This window comes from Bombina bombina, chromosome 1, assembly GCF_027579735.1.
Source record: "Bombina bombina isolate aBomBom1 chromosome 1, aBomBom1.pri, whole genome shotgun sequence".
Classification (NCBI taxonomy): Eukaryota; Metazoa; Chordata; class Amphibia; order Anura; family Bombinatoridae; genus Bombina; species Bombina bombina.
Window position 1 is genome coordinate 951287203 of NC_069499.1, and position 22059 is coordinate 951309261.

Sequence of the window (22059 nt, forward strand, 5' to 3'; positions counted from 1 at the left end):
GAAGGGTACAAAAGAATTTCCAAGGCATTAGATATACCATGGAACACAGTGAAGACAGTCATCATCAAGTGAAGAAAATATGGTGCAACAGTAACATTACCAAGAACTGAATGTCCCTCCAAAATTGATGAAAAGACGAGAAGAAAAATGGTCTGGGATGCTGCCAAGAGGCCTTGAAACATTAAAGGAGCTGCAGGAATATCTGGCAAGTACTGGCTGTGTGGTACATGTGACAACAATCGCCCGTATTCTTCATATGTCTGGGCTATGGGGTAGAGTGGCAAGACGAAAGCCTTTTCTTAAAAAAAAAACAAAAAACATCCAAGCCTGGCTAAATTTAGCAAAAACACATTTGAAGTTTCCCAAAAGCATGTTGCAAAATGTGTTCTGGTCTGATGAAACCAAAGTTGAACTTTTTGGCCATAATTCCAAAAGATATGTTTGGCGCAAAAACAACACTGCATATCACCAAAAGAACACCATACCCACAGTGAAGCATGGTGGTGTCAGCATCATGCTTTGGGGCTGTTTTTCTTCAGCTGGAACTGGGGCCTTAGTCAAGGTAGACAATATTGGCACAAAACCTTCAGGCTTCTGCTAGAAAGCTGAACATGAAGAGGAACTTCATCTTTCAGCATAACAACGACCCAAAGCATACATCCAAATCAAAAAAAGGAATGGCTTCACCAGAAGAAGATTAAAGTTTTGGGATGGCCCAGCCAGAGCCCAGACCTGAATCCAATTCAAAATCTGTGGGGTGATCTGAAGATGGCTGTGCACAGGAGATGCCCTCGCATTCTGACAGATTTGGAGTGTTTTTGCAAAGAAGAGTGGGCAAATCTTGCCAAGTCAAGATGTGCCACGCTAAAAAACTCATACCCAAAAAGACTGAGTGCAGTAATAAAATCAAAAGGTGTTTCAATAAAGTATTAGTTTAAGGGTGTTCACACTTATGCAATTATTATTTATTATTATTATTATTATTTTATTTTTTTATTTTTATTTCCCTTTACCTAAAAGATTTCTGTTTGTTTTTCAATTGAGTTGTACAGTTTATAGGTCACATTAAAGGTGGAAAAAGTTCTGAAATTATTTATCTTTGTCTCATTTTTTTACATCACAGAAACCTGATATTTTAACAGGGGTGTGTAGACTTTTTATATCTACTGTATATATATATATATATATATATATATACACACACACACACACATTTTGTGACACCTTTTTTGTCTAAAAGTCCTGTGAGTGCATTCTTTTGCTTTAATATATGTATATATACATATATATATATATATACACACACGCGCACACTTACACACTGTATTTTTATTTATATATTTATGTAAACCCTCTCCTCCATCCCGCCCCCACACCTGTAGAAATCTACAGGCTGTGGATCCGCTCCAATTTTCAAAAAATATTCAAGATCTCCTTCCTCACACTTCCACTATAACCTGCCCTGATCTCGCAACAGCCCACTATAACAAAACTCTCTCCTCTGCACTAGACACACTTGCCCCTCCCCAGCTGTGCAAAACATCACGCCATCAGTTGCAGCACTGGCACTCTCAGCACTCTATTTGCAAAAATGCTCCCGCACTGCGGAGCATGTCTGGAGGAAAACTCACTCTGAACCTGACTTCATACACTATAAGTTTATTCTTCGTTCATACACTTCTGCCCTTCACTTAGCCAAGCAAACCTACTTCACTTCTCTTATATCTACTCTTTTCTCAACCCTTAAACGACTCTTCTCCACCTTTATCTCTCTCCTCTACTCTCCTGCTGCACCCCCCTCATCTGTCTTTAGTGCTCAAGACCTTGGCAGACTACTTTTTAACAAAACATGTTCTATCCAAAGCAACATCCCAGCACCAACCTGCAATATTCCATCAACAGGCCCAGTTACTTCCTCTGCCACCCTCTGCATCTTCCATCCAGCCACTGAAAATTAAGTTTCCTCCTTACTATCTTCCTCACGCCTCACTACCTGCCCGCTCGACCCTATCCCTTTCCATCTAATACCCTCCCTATCTTCCACCCTCACTCCTGCTCTTACCCTCATCTTCAACCTATCTCTCTCTACCAGCTCATTCCCATCTTCTTTCAAACACGCAAAAGTCACTCCCATACTCAAAAAACCCTCCCTTGACCCTAATTCTACTGAAAGCTACAGCCCCATATCACTGCTTCCACTAACATCAAAATTCCTTGAAAAACGAATTTACAATTGCCTAACCCACTTCCTGTCCGCCAACTCCTTGCTTGATCCCCTGCAATCCGGATTCTGCCCCAAACACTCAACTGAGACTGCCCTTACCAAGGTTACTAACGATCTTCTCTCTGCTAGAAATATTGGCCACTACTCTATACTCATCTTACTTGACCTCTCAGCTGCCTTTGACATGGTTGACCACCACCTCCTCCTACAGACCCTTAGCTATTATGGCCTCCCTCTGTGACACTGCTCTTTCCTGGATTCACTCTTATCTTTCTCACAGGTCTTTTTCTGTGTCATTTGCTGGCGACTCCTCCTCTCCAATGCCTATGTCTGTTGGAGTACCTCAAGGATCTACAGTATTCTGGGTCCTCTACTCTTCTCCATTTATACTTCTTCGCTGGGTAAACTTATCAACAGTTATGGCTTCAAATATCCCCTCTGTGCTGATGACACCCAGATCTACCTCTCCACCCCTGCTCTCTCTCCCTCTGTCCTTTCTCTTGTCAGCGACTGCTTATCTGGTATTTCTTCCTGGATGGCCTCTCACCACCTAAAGATTAACATGTCCAAGACTGAGCTCCTTCTTATCCCCCCCTCAAGCTCTACGCCGACTTGTGAAATTCTCTATCCCTGTTGATGGCATCACCATTTCCCCATCACCCCAAGTCCACTGCCTCGGATTTACTCTTGACTCAAATCTATCCTTCGTCCCCCATATCCAACCTTTTTCTACATGTTGCCACAACCATCTATGCAACATTTCCAAGATTCTACCTTTTCTGTGCACTAACACCACAAAGCAAATAATCCACTCACTTGTTATTTCCCGACTTGACTACTGCAATAACCTACTTCCTGGCCTTTCTCTTTCCCTTCTGTCCCCCCTTCAATCCATCCTAAATGCCTCTGCCGGGATGATCAACCTTTCCCATCGCTCTGTATCTGCTGCACCTCTCTGCAAGTCCCTTCATTGGCTCCCCATACACAGCAAAATAAAATTAAAAATTCTCACCCTTGCATTCAAAGCGCTCATCAACACCGCTCCCCTCTACCTATCCTCTCTAATCAACAAGTATACTCCAGCCCGCCCACTAAGAACCAACAATGACCTTCTCCTTGCATCTGCGACTATCACCTCCTCTCATGCTAGACTGCAGGACTTCTGTCATGCAGCACCTACCCTCTGGATCACTCTCCCTCATGCTGTCAGGCTTTGCCCTAATCTTTCTTCCTTTAAATGCTCTCTGAAGACTTTTCTGTTCAGAGAAGCCTACCACCCAACTCAATAATATTTCTCTTACCTAACAACATTTCCCTCATCTAACTCTGCATTAACATCTTTCTCAATCTTGTAGTCCTCACCTCCTGTTTCTCAACCTCCTACCATTCTAGATTGTAAGTTCCCACGGGAATAGGGCCCTCAATTCCTCCTGTATGTGTTTGTAAATTTTGTCTGTGAATGAACTGTATCCATGGACAGCGCTGCGGAATATGATGCCGCTTCATAAATAAAGTATAATAATAATAATAATAATACACTTTGTTAATTAAAGCAAATTAAATCCAATGAAGGGTTGCCTTTGGGCCTGAGTCTCACCCACTTAAAGTGTTATAGTCCTATTTTTTCTGAGGGGAGCTAAATAACCCCCAGAGCAAGCCACACAGAAATGTAAGCACCATGTGTTACATACATTGCAGGGTGATCACACAGCAGGACCACTGACAGGCTTGCATTTAGTGTATTGTAGGAAGTGCTATTGCCCATTACTAGAGGATCTCACTATCCCTCTAAACAGATGGTGTTCCAGCTCCTCCCACTAGCAGCAGTAGTGTTTACTGAATGGTTTCTTTTCTCTGTCCAGAGGGATCTGAAGTTCCTCCTGCAAAAATAGTGCAGGAACTCCGTTCCCATGCGTTCCCACTCGACTTGACCCCTGTATATATATATATATATATATATATATATATATATATATGACACTCAATCATAGACAGCGCAATACCCAGGGATACTTTCTAATTCAATGGTTTAATTACAAAATTAAAATTTCACAAAAAATGTGTACATAGATAAAAAACTATTATAAAAATGTATTAGCAATTTGTCCCAATATTACATTGATAAGTCAATAGAAAAGCAATGGATTGTAAAGAGACAGTTAAACTGCTTGCCTGGCCAGGTATGTTTAATCCTCACTATGCATTTCAGGACAGCTAATCCGGACACACCTGAGTAAGGGGGGATAAGCCCTGATAAAACGTACCTGACATGGCAAGCACTTTAACTGTCTCTTTACAATCCATTGTTTTTCTATTGAATTATCAATGTAGTATTGTGACATATTGCTTATTTGTTTTTTTATAATTGTTTTTTATGAATGTACACACTTATTGTGAAACATTAATTCAGTATCACTGGGTTTGGCACTGTCTATGTTTGAGTGTCATTTCAACAACTAGCTGTGTTAGTAAGACAGCAGCCTTAAACAGAGATATTTTTTTAAATAATATTTTATATTTTTTATTTTTTCACTGAGAAGGCGCTCTCATTTGCTAAAACAAATATATATATATATATATATAACAAATAAAACTATATATGTAAAGGACCAGAGAGTGCGGCCTTCCATTATATATATATATATATATATATATATATATATACATATACAGTACACACACACACATATACATATATATATATATATATATATATATATACAGTACACACATATATATATATATAGATATAGATAGATAGATAGATAGATATACTGTATATATATATATATATATATATACACACACACACACATATATATATATATATATATATATATATACATATACAGTACACACATATACATATATATATACACACACACACACATATATATATATATATATATATATATACATATACAGTACACACACACATATATATATATATATATATATATATATATATATACAGTACACACATATATATATATATATATATAGAGAGAGAGAGAGAGAGATAGATAGATAGATAGATAGATAGATAGATAGATAGATATACTGTATATATATATATATATATATATACACACACACACACACACACACACACATATATATATATATATATATATATATATATATATATATATATATATATATATACTAACCCTATTTCAATCTATCATACCATTTTGTAATCAGTTTTTCCATTATTTTTGTTAAAACTCATTCCAAACATTATAGTATGGCACATCTAAACTTGTTTCACAGCTTTAATATTTTGGTAATCACATGCTCAGTTCCCATTTTAAGAACATGTGTGGTTTGTGCAAATGTTGCCCCATGTACTAAGGGAATATTTATTTTATTTATTTATTTACTTTATGCAAATGTTGCCCCATGTACCAAGGGAATATTTATTTTATTTATTTATTTACTTTATGCAAATGTTGCCCCATGTACCAAGGGAATATTTATTTTATTTATTTATTTACTTTATGCAAATGTTGCCCCATGTACTAAGGGAATATTTATTTTATTTATTTATTTACTTTATGCAAATGTTGCCCCATGTACCAAGGGAATATTTATTTTATTTATTTATTTACTTATATTTGCTCTTATTCAGTTTAAACAAAAAAAGAGATTTTTTTAAAATTTTATTTATCTACACAAACTATTGTTTACTTTACGAGTTTTGCGTTATGAGGGGTGCGGTACTAACTTGCATGTTATTGTCACTGCTCACTTTCCTACAGCGCTGGTATTACAGGTTTTTATAAACCCGGCGTTAAAAGGCAAGAAGTGAGCGTAGAGCAAAATTTTGCTCCTTACCGCACTCCAATACCAGCGCTGCTTAAGTCAGCGGTGAGCTGGTTGTACGTGCTCATGCACGATTTCCCCATAGACTTCAATGGGCAGAGCAGGCTGAAAAAAAGTCTAACACCTGCAAAAAAGCAGCGTAAAGATCAGTAACGCAGCCCCATTGATTCCTATGGAGAAACACATTTTATGTTTACACCTAACACCCTAACATGAACCCTGAGTCTAAACACCCCTAATATTACACTTATTAACCCCTAATCTGCTGCCCCCAACATCGCCGACACCTACATTATATTTATTGACCCCTGATCTGCCACCCCCGACATCGCCGACACCTACATTATACTTATTAACCCCTAATCTGCTTCCCCCAACATCGCCGACACCTACATTATATTTATTAACCCCTAATCTCCCACCCCCAATGTTGCCGCAGCCTACCTACACTTATTAACCCCTAATCTGCCGCCCCCAACGTGGCTGCCACTATAATAAACATATTAAGCCCTAAACTGCCGCACTCCCGCATCGCAAACATTAGTTAAATATTATTAGCCCCTAACATTGCCGCCACCTACCTACAATTATTAACCCCTAATCTACCGCCCCCAATGTCGCCGCAACTATACTATATTTATTAACCCCTAAACCTAAGTCTAATCCTAACCCTAACACGCCCTAACTTAAATATAATTAAAATAAATCTAAATAAAAATTCCTATCATTAACTAAATAATTCCTATTTAAAACTAAATACTTACCTATAAAAATAAACCCTAAGATAGCTACAATATAACTAATAGTTACATTGTAGCTAGCTTAGAGTTTTTTTTTTAATTTACAGGCAAGTTTGTATTTATTTTAACTAGGTAGAATAGTTACTAAATAGTTATTAACTATTTAATAACTACCTAGCTAAAATAAATACAAATTTATCTGTAAAATAAAACCTACCAGAAAAAAAATACAAACAACCCCCCAACAGTAAAACCCACCATCCACACAACCAAACCCCCCAAAAAAAAACTAACTAAAAAAACCTAAGCTCCCCATTGCCCTGAAAAGGGCATTTGTATGGGCATTGCCTTTAAAAGGGCATTTAGGTTTTTTTTTTTTTTAGTTGCATCAGTCAATAGGATTTTTTCACCTTTAATTCCGATTGACTGATAGAATTCTATCAGCCAATCGGAATTCAAAGGTCGCCATCTTGGATGACATCACTTAAAGGAACATTCATTCGGGAAGAAGATGGACCTGATGGATGAAGATAGAAGATGCTGTCTGGATAAAGACTTCTGCCCGTCTGGAGGACCACTTCTTCTAGCTTGGATGAAGACTTCTCCTGGCTTTGTTGAGGACTTCTTGCTGATTCGCTGAGGACTTCTCCTGGCTTCGTTGAGGATGGATGTCCGGTCTTCAAAACTGTAAGTGGATCTTCGGGGGTTAGTGTTTTTTAAGGGTTTATTGGGTGAGTTTTAGTTTTAGATTAGGGTTTGGGCATCCAAATGCCCTTTTCAGGGCAATGGAGAGCTTAGGTTTTTTAGTTAGTATTTTATTTGGTGGGTTGGTTGTGTGGGTGGTGGGTTTTACTGTTGGCGGGTGTTTGTATTTTTTTACAGGTAAAAGAGCTGATTTCTTTGGGGCAATGCCCCGCAAAAGGCCCTTTTAAGGGCTATTGGTAGTTTATTGTAGGCTAGGGGTTTTTTTATTTTGGGGGAACTTTTTTTATTTTGATAGGGCTATTAGATTAGGTGTAATTAGTTTAAATATCTGATCATTTCTTTTTTTTATTTTGTGTAATTTAGTGTTTGTTTTTGTATGTAATTTAGGTAATTGTATTTAATTTAGGTAATTTATTTAATTGTAGTGTTAGGTGTTAGTGTAACTCAGGTTAGATTTTATTTTACAGGCAAATTTGTATTTATTTTAGCTAGGTAGTTAGTAACTAGTTAATAACTATCTAGTAACTATTCTACATAGTTAAAATAAATATAAACTTGCCTGTAAAATAAAAATAAAACCTAAGCTAGATATAATGTAACTATTAGTTATATTGTAGCTAGCTTAGGGTTTATTTTACAGGTAAGTATTTAGTTTTAAATAGGAATAATTTAGGTAATGATAGGAATTTTTATTTAGATTTATTTTAATTATATTTAAGTTATGTGGTGTCAGGGTTAAGGTTAGACTTAGGTTTTGGGGCTAATAACTTTAGTATAGTGGCGGCGACGTTGGGGGCGGCAGATTAGGGGTTAATAACTGTAATGTAGGTTGCGGCGATGTTAGGGACAGCAGATTAGGGGTTAATAATATTTAACTAGTGTTTGCGAGGCGTGAGTGCAGCGGTTTAGGGGTTAATATGTTTATTATAGTGGCGGCGATGTCCGGAGCGGCAGATTAGGGGTTAATAAGTATAATGCAGGTGTCTACGATGTCGGGGGCGGCAGATTAGGGGTTAATAAGTGTAAGATTAGGGGTGTTTAGACTCGGGGTTCGTGTTAGGGTGTTAGGTGTAAACATAAAATTTGTTTCCCCATAGGAATCAATGGGGCTGCGTTACTGAGCTTTACCCTGCTTTTTTGCATGTGTTAGGCTTTTTTTCATCCGGCTCTCCCTATTGATGTCTATGGGTAAAACCAGCTCACCGCTGCCTTAAGCAGCGCTGGTATTGGAGTGCAGTATGGAGCTCAATTTTGCTCTACGCTCACTTCTTGCCTGTTTACGTTGGGTTTATAAAAACCTGTAATACCAGCGCTATAGGTAAGTGAGCAGTGACAATAACGTGCAAGTTAATACCGCACCCCTCATACCGCAAAACTCGTAATCTAACCGATGGTTATTTTACCTGCTCTCCTCCAAGGTAATCCTGAAAATTTGGCCTGTTAGGAAGCCTGAGGACAGGTTTGAAAACCAGTGATATAGACCAATACCAACTTTAACTTTAGCTTCTCTTTTTTAATTTCTTGAGAATTCTTCATGTATTATGATTATTGTCACATAGAATGTGGAACAATATTATTGTTAGATTACTATGCTGAATTGGTTTAAATAGAGGTAAAAGCTCCAGAAATAGAAAAGAGATTGAAGTATAAGAGAGAAATTAGAAGGGAGCGAAATGGAAAAGGAAAGGAGGGACAAAAATATTTTTAAAAAAAGAGCCAGAGAGAATTTATTGATATATGGATAGAAAAACGTGAATGCAAATTGGATATTGATATGTGAATGGTGGAATCATGTGCCCTTTAGTAATTAACATATGGCTAGATTATGAGTTTTGCGGTATGAGTGAAAAAGCAGCGTTAAGGCTCTTTTTCACTACCGCTGGTATTACAAGTCTTGCAGGTTTAGGGGCACCGCACACTTTTTTGGCCATAACGCAACATAACTACCACAGCTTTCAAAAAGTCCTTTTTCAATGGGACTTCCTTTGCGCCGGTATTACGAGTTTGTCTGGAAGGCAAAAAAGTGAGCGGTACAGCCAATACCATCAAGATCCATACCGTAAACTGAAAGTCAGTAGTTATGACTTTTTATGCTACAACGGGGAGCTTAGGTTTTTTATTTAGGATTTTATTTGGGGGGTTTGGTTGTGTGGGTGGTGGGTTTTACTGTTGGGAGGTTGTTTGTATTTTTATTTACAGGTAAAAGAGCTGATATCTTTGGGGCAATGCCCCGCAAAAGGCCCTTTTAAGGGCTATTGGTAGTTTAGTTTAGGCTAGGGGGGGTTTATTTTGGGGGTTATTAAATTAGGTGTAATTAGTTTAAATATCTGATCATTTCTTTTTTTATTTTGTGTAATTTAGTGTTTGTTTTTTGTAATTTAGTTAATTGTATTTAATTTATGTAATTGATTTAATTGTAGTGTAAGGTTAGGTTTTAGTGTAAGACAGGTTAGGTTTTATTTTACAGGTAAATTTGTATTTATTTTAGCTAGGTAGTTAGTAAATAGTTAATAACTATTTAGTAACTATTCTACATAGTTAAAATAAATACAAGCTTGCCTGTGAAATAAAAATAAAACCTAAACTAGATACAATGTAACTATTAGTTATATTGTAGCTAGCTCAGGGTTTATTTTACAGGTAAGTATTTGGTTTTAAATAGGAATTATTTAGTTATTAATAGTAGGTTTTATTTAGATTTATTTTAATTACATTAAAGCTAGTGGGTTTTAGGGTTAGACTTAGGGTTAGATTTAGGGTTAGGTTTAGGGGTTAATAAATTTAGTATAGTGGTGGTGACGTTGGGGCAGCAGATTAGGGGTTAATAAGTGTAGATAGGTTGCGGCGACAATGGGGGCGGGAGATTAGGGCTTAATAACATTATGTAGGTGTCGGCGACGTTGGAGGCGGCAGATTAGGGGTTAATAAATGTAGGTAGGTGGAGGCAATGTTAGGGGTGGCAGATTAGAGGTTAATAATATTTAATTAGTGTTTGCGATGCGGGAGTACGGCGGTTTAGGTTTTAATATGTTTATTATAGTGGCGGCGATGTCCGGAGCGGCAGATTAGGGGTTAATAATTTCATTTTAGTGTTTGTGATGCGGGGTCGGGCCTCGGTTTAGAGGTTAATAGGTAGTTTATGGGTGTTAGTGTACTTTTTAGCACTTTAGTTATGAGTTTTATGTTACAGCTTTGTAGCGTAACACTCATAACTACTGACTTTCAGTTTACGGTATGGATCTTGATGGTATAGGGTGTTAGTTATATTGTAGCTAGCTTAGGGTTTATTTTACAGGTAAGTATTTAGTTTTAAATAGGAATTATTTAGTTATTAATATTAGGTTTTATTTAGACTTATTGTAATTACATTAAAGTTAGTGGGTGTTATGGATAGGGTTAGACTTAATGTTAGGTTTAGGGGTTAATAAATTTAGTATAGTGGCGGCGACGTTAAGGGCGGCAGATTAGGGGTAAATAAGTGTAGGTAGGTTGCAGCGACATTGGGGGTGGGAGATTAGGGGTTAATAACATTATGTAGGTGTCAGTGATGTTGGGGGAAGCAGATTAGGGGTTAATAAGTATAATGTAGGTGTCTGCAATGTCGGGGGCGGCAGATTAGGGGTTAATAAGTGTAATGTAAGTGTCGGCGATGTCGGGGGCGGCAGAGTTGGGGTGTTTAGACTTGCGGTTTATGTTAGGATATTAGGTGTAAAAATAAATTTTCTTTCCCCATAGGAATCAATGGGGCTGTGCTACGGAGCTTTAGGGGTTAATAAGTGTAAGATTAGGGGTGTTTAGACTTGGGGTTCATGTTAGGGTGTTAGGTGTAAACATAAAATGTGCTTCCCTATAGGAATCAATGTGGCTGCGTTACTGAGTTTTACGCTGCTTTATTGCATGTGTTAGGCTTTTTTTCAGCCGGCTCTCCTCTTTGATGTCTATGGGGAAATCGTGCACGAGCATGTAAAACCAGCTTACCGCAGCTCACAGCAGCGCTGGTATTGGAGTGCGGTATGGAGCTCAATTGCTCTATGCTCACTTCTTGCCTGCTAATGCTGGGTTTTTGTAAACCTGTATTACCAGCGCTGTAGGTAAGTGAGTGGTGACAATAACTTGCAAGTTAGTACTGAACAGCTCTTACCACAAAACTTAATCTAGACAAAAATTGAATCTTAGTTTTTTCTGCTGTGACTTGAACCAGATTAATTGTGACCAACCTCTGTAGATGACTCCCCTTTAAACCTCCTTTTGATATAATTTATAATTGTAATCTCATGTGGTTTACAAAGTATGGCACTCCACAAAAACTAATGAAACACATAGGCTAAGGAGTTTGCTACTGTGCTACTCTTCCAAATCTGCCATCCCACAAACAGAACATCTTGGCCATTTCTAACATGGAATTCAAATGCTCCAGCAATTCCTTTGTTGTTGTTTTTTCCCCAACAAAAACTTTATTTAGAAACTGTCAACGTGCAAAGCTTTTAGTGTAGAAACAATTGTTGTTTTTAATATATACACAATATTCAAATCATTTTAATGTAAAAAAAAATCTATTTGAAGAAAGAAATAATTAAAAATAACAGCTACACATTTATAATGAAACATCCATCAGCTTGTCACATAGATGTAACCAATATTTTTGCAGAAATATGGCAGCTTTCCATGTCTTCATTTTTCTCTCTCTGTTCATCTTTTCCTCCACATCGTCCCTTTGGCCCTTGTTAAAAGAAATATACATCTGTTCTGCTTCTCATATTCCTCTTTTTTTCATCTTTCCTATAAATGCAAGCTTTCAGTAAATTCTGTGCTCTGATGCACAGCGTTTCTAAGGCAAATATATTTCATTAGTTGACTTTATTGAATAAAGTGGACTCATTTGAGAGAGAACATTTTCAGAAATATTTTCTTGCAAATTAATAGAGGAAGAACATTCCTACATAGCACAAAAGGAGGTGTAGATTGCACATATATTTATGTATATCCCTGTTACTGTTGGAGAAAAAAGAGAAAAGGAATATTACATATTTTATATATATATATATATATATATATATATATATTTATATACAGTATGTATATATATATATATATATATATTTATATACAGTATGTATTTATATATATATATATTTATATACAGTATGTATTTATATATATATATTTATATACAGTATGTATTTATATATATATATTTATATACAGTATGTATTTATATATATATATATATTTATATACAGTATGTATTTATATATATATATTTATATACAGTATGTATTTATATATATATATATATATATATATATTTATATACAGTATGTATATATATATTTATATACAGTATGTATATAAAAAAATATTCATGGAAATGTTGTCCCAGTCCCTGTTACTGCTGGAGAAAATGGGAATATTATATATAAATATAAATATATATATATAATTTATATTTATAATTCGGATAACATACAAGTATGCTCTATACAAAAAATATTCATGGAAATCTAGTCCCAACTCTGAGAAGCTAACTAAAGATAGGGGGGATGTTTTGGCAAATTTGTATAAAACAAAATTGCTGGTTTGTTTTCTTAAAATGGTAAACATATTTTATTTAAAAAATAAATAAAAAATAAAGGAAATGCTGATTTTCATAGACTTGCGTTCAATTAATTGGGTCCAATTTACTAAGCAGTCAATAAGTCTTAAGACCGCTGCTCCTTAACTCGTCTGCCACCTCTGAGGCGGCAGACAGCAATCATCCCGATCAGATACGATCACTAGAAATGCTTGTGCAATGTTAAATGCAGACAGTGTATGCTGTCGACATTTAAGGATGTCGGGCGGACATGGTCCGCTACAGCAGATCATGTTCGTATATTAAATGTTACACTCAAAATACCAAAATAACACATTTGTACTATAGAAGTAATCAGGGGTGCAACTTATATCTAGAACCACTGTCCATATGGCTTATACCTAGGGCTTAATGTTCAAATACTTACCAGGATGGAGAGAAATCGCCCAAAATCAATTTTGTCTTGTTTACAAATATATTAATCATAACTTTTACATATGATAACTTTTGTATCAGTCTTATGCTTCTTTATATTATTATAAATCAGTGGTAACATGGTCTCGTTTGGTTCAACGAGCATCTATCGTTTCCCTAAAAGCTATGCTTACATTTTTAACAAGTCTCTAGGTTGTAATATTTTGATGTGCATATAGGATTAAAAAGTAGGCGGGCATGTAGGGTTGTAGGTCTCGGCCTCCCAAACAACAATGAATTTCCCCCGATGCCTCAGATCGATTGATCTCGAATCAGTTTCATGGAACATGATATATGGTTAGCAAAACTTATGTATAGAGAGGGCGCCTATTGAGCTAAAGACATCAACACTTTCAAATATTCAAAGATATTTATTAAAAGTATAACAATAAGATAAAATATGGGACGTCTCCCTATAAAACAAGATAGCCTATTTAATCAGGCGTAATATAAAACATGTGCAGCATTCACAATATAAGTTAAGGTGTAACAGGCTAGCATTCAAAAATATAAAATGTAACAATGTTGTTATATTTGATATTAGATGATACTTTTATGTTGCAAATCCAAGCCTTTGTTTCAGAGTCTTATTCCTATATACCACCAATAATACGTTCTACAAGACTTTCAGTCAGATATCACTCCAATAAGCAATTCAGAGAGGTACCGTGTTTGTTCATAGAGCAGCTGAATTGCTTATTGGAGTGGTATCTGACTGAAAGTCTTGTAGTATGTATTATTGGTGGTATATATGAATAAGACTGTGAAACAAAGGATTGGATTTGCAACATAAAAGTATCATCTAATATCAAATATAACTGACATTGTTACATTTTATATTTTTAAATGCTAGCCTGTTACACCTTTACTTATATTGTGAATGTGGCACATGTTTTATATTACGCCTGATTAAATAGGCTATCTTGTTTTTTTAGGGAGACGTCCCATATTTTATCTTATTGTTATACTTTTAATAAATATCTTTGAATATTTGAAAGTGTAGATATCTTTAGCTCAATTGGCGCCCTCTCTATACATAAGCTTTGCTTACTACTGTTTATCTTAGACAATACTTTGGGGAAGCTGTCTTTTAGAGAGGTGTATGATACCAATCCTATAGCGCAAAACTACTCTCTTACAATCACATCATATATGGTTCCCATTGGGTCAAAAAGCTTTCTTTGGTATTTAATTTATCCGTCGCTAAGCTTGTCATCTCGTAATGGTAAGCTATTTTTTCTTTTATGAAATTATAGCTAGGGGGTGTTGCCTTCCCGAATTAAAGGGACACTAAACCCAATTTGTTTTCTTTCATGATTCAGATAGAGCTTGCGATTTTAAGCAACTTTCTAATTTACTCCTAGTATCATTTTTTCTTCATTCACTTGCTATCTTTATTTGAAAAAGAAGGCATCTAAGCTTCTTTTATGGTTCAGACCTCTGGACAGCACTTTTTAATTGGTGAATGAATTTATCCACCAATCAACAAGAATAACCCAGGTTATTCACCAAAAATGGGCCGGCATCTAAACTTACATTCTTGCATTTCAAATAAAGATACCAAGAGAATGAAGAAAATTTGATAATAGGAGTAAATTAGAAAGTTGCTTAAAATTGCATGCTCTATCTGAATCACAAAAGAAAAAATTTGGGTTCAGTGTCCCTTTAAGTTACATATATTCTAACAATGGTGCAGATAGTTATCAATTTGTGATTAATTTTAGGGATGTTTAGTATTAGAAAGTGCAATAGAGCTATTTCTGGTGTCAGAGTTATCTGTTTTTGGAAAATGGAATCATAGTGGAGGATTGTTTCCATATATTTAAAAAAAAATTTGCAATGCCACCATATATGCATGTAGGTTCCTCTTTCACCGCATCCCCTATAGCATAGGTGAGATGTTGCTGTCTCAAATCTATTAGATCTCGTTGGTTGCAAGTACCCTCTGAAGGCAACTTTAATATAGTTTTCATTAAGTAGGGCGTTAGGAGAGAAGGATAGGCCCCGTGATAAGTTAGTTGACCAAGTATTAATTGACCATGCATTTTCAAGGTCTTGTTCCAATTTTATAAGTGGGGTTCTAGTCTCTTTAGTGGTAGAATTTAAAATGGGGTACAAAATGGAGATTTGGCCTTTGAAGTGGGTTGTTGTCAAGCATAGGGATTCAAAGATAGTGTTTGGGGGTAGCTTCCCTATACCTATTATTTCACATGATCTGGATGTCAACTGTGGATGTCAACTGTAAATAGTGGTACCATATGTTCTTTTCTGGACTACCCAGAGCTGCAAAGTTATCATAAGATATATGTTTATCATTTATTAAAGTATCTGAAATCCTGTAAAGTCCCTTATTGGCCCATTTGATTTGTATGTGTGGGTCTATGGATGAGCCCTAACCTCAGCGGAAAACTTAGTGATACACGTGATTTGCAAAAAAATGCAAAAAAAAAATTATATATATATATAAAAAATTCCAAATGGTCCAAAATCAAAAAGGTGAAAATAAAAATATGAGTAAAAAATGTGTAAAAAATAAATAAATAAATTCCAATTGAATAAAAAATAACAAAGTGTTTATGCTCCAAAAATGTTGTGAATACATTTTAATTTTTTATAAGTTTACTTAAACAATAATGCTCTATGTTGTTATTATTTCTTTTTCACAGGATTTGAAGAACCACATATTCACAAAATTTTTGGAGCATAAACACTTTGTCATTTTTTCAGTTCTTTTGACAGACTTGCAGTCTAGCCAATCAGTGCCTGCTCCCAGATTACTTCACGTGCACGAGCACAGTGTTATCTATATGAAAAATGTGAACTAACACCCTCTAGTGGTGAAAAACTGTTAAAATGCAATCTGAAAGAGGTGGGCTTCAAGGTCTAAGAAATTAGCATATGAACCTCCTAGGTTAAGCTTTCAACTAAGAATACCAAGAGAACAAAGCAAAATTGGTGATAAAAGTAAATTGGAAAATTGTTTAAAATTACATGCTCTATCTGAATCATGAAAGTTTATTTTGGCCTAGACTGTCCCTTTAAGGTTTTTACACATTTTTACAAATTTTTTACGCATATTTTTATTTTCACCTTTTTTATTTTGGACCATTTGGAATTTTTAATATATATATATATTTTTTTTTTTTGCATTTTTTGCAAATCACGTGTATCACTAAGTTTTCCGCTTAGATTTTTGGACACAGCTATAACTATCTGGACTCAACCCATTTTTTATTCACTTATAACTTTGTCACATCCAGGAGGAGTACTGGGACATTAAGACACCATTATCACTGTTATAAATTAGCACTTTATATCTTGTTTCATTTTTATTATTTTTTTATCGTCTTTTTATTTATGATTGATGCATTGTCATATGCTTGATATCTAGCCTCAAGTATCGATTACATGTTTTTTGCCATTTTGTCTTTATGACTTTCTTATTGTTAATCGTCATATTTAAGAGACGTTTTGCCTTTTAACCATTGTATTAATGTTAGTCATGTATCCATGCATTATTTTATGATATTTTATGCTTTGTTTGTTATTAAACTTTTAAGTTAATTCGAGACAGCCTCTATTATATGTCAATTATATGCATATTACCTATATCAATCATTTGATTTGACCCCTATCACCACTCCCCTTAGACCTAGCCTTTGTTTAGGCGCTCCTTCAGATTCCTTTTTGCTGTATTCACATATCTGTGGGTAGTTAGGGACCCACTCTGTTTAGGAGCTAGAGGTCATTATCAAATTGGCGCTGTAAGATAATAATCATTAACCTAAATATTGAAGATAAGTGTAAAGGTTTAGTTTTCTATATTCTGTGTTAGCCAGTGTATTCAAAGTAAGAAAAAATAATTTTGTAAGAAAATAACAAACGTGATGTACAGGTGATACCTTTAATAGTTTCTAATGGTGGATTCAGTTGTAATCTTTCAGGACACTGAGGTGCCTTTGAAGGTATTAAAAGTATCACCTGTCCATCACTTTGTTAATTTCTTACAAAACTATTTTTACTTTCTTTGAATCTCTTAAGAACAATTAGAAATACCTTGTCAGATATCACATCCCTTTAAATTACTGTTACAACATTTTTTTCTAAATAATAAGCCTTGATTTCACAATTAATATGTATAAATACGAGTGAAATACTGTAATACATTATACATGTGTTTTGTGGTGCATATATTCAAGCGTAACCTTTTTCTTCAGGTCTCCAAAAGCTCTACATTTTCCTGCTCTGTTTTAAGATTCGCTGATAAACCTTTTTTTCAACCATCACTTGTAATACCAGATGGTACGCTTTTCTTAGCGCAGGGTTGCAATAAGGATAATGCACCCTGCGCTACTGGTTGTGCTCTACTTGTAATGTAACCCTTTATATTTCAGTCTCTGTTTAATGTCCCTTTAACAATGAGTAGCTGCTGATTGGTGCCTGCACACATTCGTCTCTTGTGATTGGCTAACTTGATGTGTTCATCTTGCTGCCAGTAGTGCAATGTTGTTCCTTCAGCGAAGGGTAACAAGAGAATGAAGCAAATTTAATAATAGAAGTAAATTGGAAAGTAGTTTGAAATTGCATATTCTCTCCAAATCATGAAAGAAAATTTTGGGGTGTCCTGTCCCTTTAAGCCATTGGTTATAGCAATGTTATACATAGTTGCAAACACTGCTGCCATAGACTACTATAGACACATGTGCACACTCCTATGCTCCTATCAGCCTGACTATTCTTCAACAAAGAATACAAAGAGAATAAAGCAAATTTGATAATAGAAGTTAATTGGAACGTTGTTTAAAATTGAATGCTTTATCTTAATCATGAGAGTTTAATTTTAACTTTACTGTACCTTTAAGTAAAAAATATTTAACATAAGGACCCAAACCTAACACTACACTATCAATAAATTAATTAAATACAATTCCTACAAATAAATACAATTAAATAAACTAGCTAAAGTACAAAAAATAAAAAAGAACTAAGTTACAGAAAATAAAAAAATATTTACAAACATTAGAAATATATTACAACAATTTTAAACTAATTACACCTACTCTAAGCCCCCTAATAAAATAACAAAGCCCCCCAAAATAAAAAAATGCCCTACCCTATTCTAAATTACTAAAGTTCAAAGCTCTTTTACCTTACCAGCCCTGAACAGGGCCCTTTGCGGGGCATGCCCCAAGAAGTTCAGCTCTTTTGCCTGTATAAAAAAACATACAATACCCCCCCCAACATTACAACCCACCACCCACATACCCCTAATCTAACCCAAACCCCCCTTAAATAAACCTAGCACTAAGCCCTGAAGATCTCCCTACCTTGAGTCGTCTTCACCCAGCCGAGCCAAATTCTTCATCCAAGCGGAGCAAGAAGAGGTCCTCCATCCGGTAGAAGTCTTTATCCAAGCGGGGCAGAAGAGGTCTTCCATCCGATTGAAGTCTTCATCCAAGAGGCATCTTCTATCGTCATCCATCCGGAGCGGAGCGGCAGCATCCTGAAGACCTCCGACGCGGAACATCCATCTTGGCCGACGACTGAACGACGAATGACGGTTCCTTTAAATGACGTCATCCAAGATGGCGTCCCTCGAATTCCGATTGGCTGATAGGATTCTATCAGCCAATCGGAATTAAGGTAGGAAAATTCTGATTGGCTGATGGAATCAGCCAATCAGAATCAAGTTCAATCCGATTGGCTGATCCAATCAGCCAATCAGATTGAGCTTGCATTCTATTGGCTGATCGGAACGGAGTTGAAGTTGCGTTAAATATGCTCTACGCTCCTTTTTTGGAGCCTAACGCAGCCATTCTGTGAACTCTCAATACCAGAGTTATTTTAAAGGTGCGGCCAGAAAAAAGCCAGCGTTAGCTACGCGGGTCGTTACCGACAAAACTCTAAATGTAGCCGTTAATTTCTTAAAAGCACCATATATATTCAGGTTTATCTCTCCATCTGTGTTCACATTATCGTGTAATTTCTCACCTAATTCCGCCTCCCACTGTTCATCAAGCACTACAAAGGCCATGCTGAAAGTTACTTAGGTTAAATTTATATTGATTGTGTAGCTCTAGCCGGGGACCTTTCAGCTGAACCAACTACATAAAAGCCTAGAACACCATACTATGGCCTAGATTTAGAGTTCGGCGGTAAAAGGGCTGTTAACGCTCCGCGGGCTTTTTTCTGGCCGCACCATAAATTTAACTCTGGTATCGAGAGTTAAAACAAATGCTGCGTTAGGCTCCAAAAAAGGAGCGTAGGGCATTTTTACCGCAAATGCAACTCTCGATACCAGAGTTGCTTACGGACGCGGCCAGCCTCAAAAACGTGCTCGTGCACGATTCCCCCATAGGAAACAATGGGACTGTTTGAGCTGAAAAAAAACCTAACACCTGCAAAAAAGCAGCGTTCAGCTCCTAACGCAGCCCCATTGTTTCCTATGGGGAAACACTTCCTACGTCTGCACCAAACACCCTAACATGAACCCCAAGTCTAAACACCCCTAACCTTACACTTATTAACCCCTAATCTTCCGCCCCCGCTATCGCTGACCCCTGCATTACAGTTTTAACCCCTAATCTTCCGCTCCGTAAACCGCCGCAACCTACGTTATCCCTATGTACCCCTAATCTGCTGCCCTAACATCGCCGACCCCTATGTTATATTTATTAACCCCTAATCTGCCCCCCACAACGTCGCCGACACCTGCCTACACTTATTAACCCCTAATCTGCCGAGCGGACCTGAGCGCTACTATAATAAAGTTATTAACCCCTAATCCGTCTCACTAACCCTATCATAAATAGTATTAACCCCTAATCTGCCCTCCCTAACATCGCCGACACCTAACTTCAATTATTAACCCCTAATCTTCCGATCGGAGCTCACCGCTATTCTAATAAATGTATTAACCCCTAAAGCTAAGTCTAACCCTAACACTAACACCCCCCTAACTTAAATATAATTTTAATCTATCGAAATAAATTAACTCTTATTAAATAAATTAATCCTATTTAAAGCTAAATACTTACCTGTAAAATAAATCCTAATATAGCTACAATATAAATTATAATTATATTATAGCTATTTTAGGATTAATATTTATTTTACAGGCAACTTGGTATTTATTTTAACTAGGTACAATAGCTATTAAATAGTTAAGAACTATTTAATAGTTACCTAGTTAAAATAATAACAAAATTACCTGTAAAATAAATCCTAACCTAAGATATAATTAAACCTAACACTACCCTATCAATAAAATAATTAAATAAACTACCTACAATTACCTACAATTAACCTAACACTACACTATCAATAAATTAAATAAACACAATTGCTACAAATAAATACAATTAAATAAACTAGCTAAAGTACAAAAAATAAAAAAGAACTAAGTTACAGAAAATAAAAAAATATTTACAAACATAAGAAAAATATTACAACAATTTTAAACTAATTACACCTACTCTAAGCCCCCTAATAAAATAACAAAGCCCCCCAAAATAATAAATTCCCTACCCTATTCTAAATTTAAAAAGTTACAAGCTCTTTTACCTTACCAGCCCTGAACAGGGCCCTTTGCGGGGCATGCCCCAAGAAGTTCAGCTCTTTTGCCTGTAAAAGAAAACATACAATACCCCCCCCCCCCAACATTACAACCCACCACCCACATACCCCTAATCTAACCCAAACCCCCCTTAAATAAACCTAACACTAAGCCCCTGATGATCTTCCTACCTTGTCTTCACCATGCCAGGTTCACCGATCCGTCCTGGCTCCAAGATCTTCATCCAACCCAAGCGGGGGCTAGACATCCACTGAAGAAGTCCAGAAGAGGGTCCAAAGTCTTCCTCCTATCCGGCAAGAAGAGGACATCAGGACCGGCAAACATCTTCTCCAAGCGGCATCTTCGATCTTCTTCCATCCGGTGCGGAGCGGGTCCATGTTGAAGCAGGCGACGCGGATCCATCCTCTTCTTCCGATGTCTCCCGACGAATGACGGTTCCTTTAAGGGACGTCATCCAAGATGGCGTCCCTCGAATTCCGATTGGCTGATAGGATTCTATCAGCCAATCGGAATTAAGGTAGGAATTTTCTGATTGGCTGATGGAATCAGCCAATCAGAATCAAGTTCAATCCGATTGGCTGATCCAATCAGCCAATCAGATTGAGCTTGCATTCTATTGGCTGTTCCGATCAGCCAATAGAATGCGAGCTCAATCTGATTGGCTGATTGGATCGGCCAATCGGATTGAACTAGATTCTGATTGGCTGATTCCATCAGCCAATCAGAAAATTCCTACCTTAATTCCGATTGGCTGATAGAATCCTATCAGCCAATCGGAATTCGAGGGACGCCATCTTGGATGACGTCCCTTAAAGGAACCGTCATTCGTCGGGAGACATCGGAAGAAGAGGATGGATCCGCGTCGCCTGCTTCAAGATGGACCCGCTCCGCACCGGATGGAAGAAGATCGAAGATGCCGCTTGGAGAAGATGTTTGCCGGTCC